Below are 2713 nucleotides of genomic sequence, written 5' to 3'. Positions count from 1 at the left end.
TCTTTATATCAGTACAGACTCATAGAATTTTATATGCGGCAGATGTGATGACCGTCCATGTCATTTAAAAGACGTGGACGGAAGATCTGTCATCTTCTGCAGACTTGTTTATGCGGTCGATCGACCAGCTGCCCATGGTACGACTTCAATTTGAATAACGGGTCCACCATGGCGGCCTTTATTTAAAATCCCTACATATTCGCCCATGTCGCGTTTCGGTTGTGGCGGATTCCGTGCGGCCGAATCTTTTTGAACTCCGGCTCACTCGGCCGGGTCTCTCGACCCTGGGAATGAACCGACCGGCTCCATTTGTTCAGATTGGGTCTAGTTGGCTTGATTTAGGGCATATTTTATTGGGAAAGTTGGATTCTAAAATGAGAATGAAAATGAGTGATGTCCATTCTATTTTTTTGATTGGAAGAAGTTTCATTTTTATTTTAATTCCATAGATTTGGAGGAACGTGAATGTCCAAATCTCTCAAAATCTAAATCCTATTCTTTTTTTATATTCAAATCCTATTTAAACTTTGATTATGAACTAAATACATTAAGGGGGTATTTGATTCGTAACCAAAATCGGAATGAAAATAGAAATGAGAATCGGAATGGCCAAATCTCCCGAAGCATTTGGTTCGTAATCGGAATCGAAATGGATGATTTCCATTGTTGTTGTTTGATTTATCTAAATATAGAAATCGAAATCAACTCAAATTTTCATTTTTACCTTTAAACTAAAATCTTCAAAAATTAAATTTTTTAAAATAACAAATAGATAACAAATCAATTATTATTGGAGCTATGATAAATAGATAACAAAAATAGGCTTACATTTGTTTATCCAGAGTTTAATGGGGAAAAAAAAAAAATTGACCTTCCTCAACCCTGAATACATAAAACATACTTTACATTACATCTGCAATGCTATGGCGTACAATAATTCAATTTGCAAGCAAATTCTCAGTCTCTTCTGTTCTTGTTGCAAATTCATACACAACCTCCAGTTACAGAGGCTGAGCTCTTAAACTCATGCTCATGGCAGTCAGATGTAACAAGCCAAAAATAAATCTACTGAAGAAAACCAATACATCATAGTGATAATATGGTTGTATTCATTTATTTCTCCTATCACAGAAAGCTAACATAGGTTAAAGAATGCTTGTTCAAAGAAACTACTGCATCTTGCTCTGAAACTTGGGTGAAGCTCACATGATATTTTTTGTTTACAAGATTTAGAAACAGGAGAAATATGAAACAGGAACGACAGCCTCCCCAAATGCAGGTGGCAGGACAATCTGAATGGTTCTATATCTTCAACTCATTGACTTCACTGTGTTGCACTCCCAGAAGCCCCCAAGTTTTTCAACTTTAACACTGCACAATTACAGATTACATCAAAGTTAAAATAACACAAAAGATGAAAAACTTCATATCAACTTAAGAATAACAATATTTCTCAATAAAAAAGAAAAAAAAACTCAAGAATCCCTATAGCTTACAGTATTCAGGTAAGGGACAGTTCAATATGTTTAAGGTAATTGAATCATCCAGTGCTAGTTAAGTCGCACTCATTTCAACCAAGATATCCTGGTCATGTTGAAAACTGTGGTCAAGACATACAAGAGTCGAATAATTTTGAAATCTGTCTTGTTGCAATTTTCAAAAATTCAAGCATAACTCCTATACAAGCAGGAAGGAGAAAAGAAAGGGAGGATAGATGAGTAGAAATCATAGGAGACAGAGGATAAGAACTAACAACCCAAGATTTCAGGTTACTTTCCACCATCTCAAGAAAATTGGGGTAGGGTGTTATTGTGCCTCCACTCAGTCCTCCTCTCATTTTGCCTCTCTACTTCAAGATTCTCAGTTTGCAAGGAGGTTCAGGTTAGTTAGTTGGACACCTAAACAGTGACTAAATCTTTTGGTTCCTAGACATGTTAAAGAGATGCTCACACATCTATCTTATCTTCTTTAATTTTGCTTATGAAATTATCTGAAATCTGTTAACTTTGCAAGACAATACCTAAGCATAGCATGATAAAGTCTGCAAGCGCTCAGCAGGTCTGTCTGTAAGAACTATTCCTGTTGGATTCTGAGCTGGCTGAGCATGGGGTAACCGTCTCGCTATGTGAAACCAAAAGAAGTAACAAGGAATTAGCAATCTATAGGAAAATGAACAAAGTTGAAGGTGTAGAATCTGACCAAACAATAGGTCCATGATTTATCAAGCCAATAAGCACAAATTTCCACCATCTCCTCCAATGGGTAATAAATAAGAATCGTGCAACTTGTACCTTCCAACATAGTAGGTATTGATATTTGACAACAAACATGGCAAGATGAAGAACTGCATGGCCAAAGAATATCACTGCAGTAGTAATAAAAATAATTATTCACTGCAGTAGTGCCTAAAATGAGAAGCAAATACAGACACAAGCTTTGTAGTTACAGCCTACAATCTCCAAAATCATTACCTCGATTGATACTTTTTTGACTCTTTATCACAGGTAAATCAGAAAACATAGAATGCTGTAACCACATAACATATAATTATTAATATCTCAAAAATTCAGAGCAACAATATCAAATTAAATACAAATAAGGGGGCAAAATAACATTATGAAGGAGCATAAAGAAGAAAAATGGTAAAATGATAGATAACATATATATATATATGAGAAAAAATATGAGCAAGTACCGATAATTCCAGCATTTT

General features: G+C 35.2%; 1 long non-coding RNA gene across 1 annotated transcript; it reads right to left on the bottom strand.

Moving 5' to 3' along the window:
- Positions 1-1145: 1145 nt before the first annotated feature.
- LOC114912652 (uncharacterized) lies at positions 1146-2104 on the bottom strand. The gene is made up of 2 exons (XR_003798357.2): positions 2021-2104; positions 1146-1371 (listed from the first exon to the last, which is right to left on the bottom strand). It is a non-coding gene; the product is annotated as an uncharacterized lncRNA (long non-coding RNA).
- Positions 2105-2713: the final 609 nt, after the last annotated feature.

Source organism: Elaeis guineensis, chromosome 16, assembly GCF_000442705.2.
Source record: "Elaeis guineensis isolate ETL-2024a chromosome 16, EG11, whole genome shotgun sequence".
NCBI lineage: Eukaryota > Viridiplantae > Streptophyta > Magnoliopsida > Arecales > Arecaceae > Elaeis > Elaeis guineensis.
The sequence above is the reverse complement of the archived record's forward strand: the minus strand, read 5'-3'. Positions and strand labels throughout refer to the sequence as shown.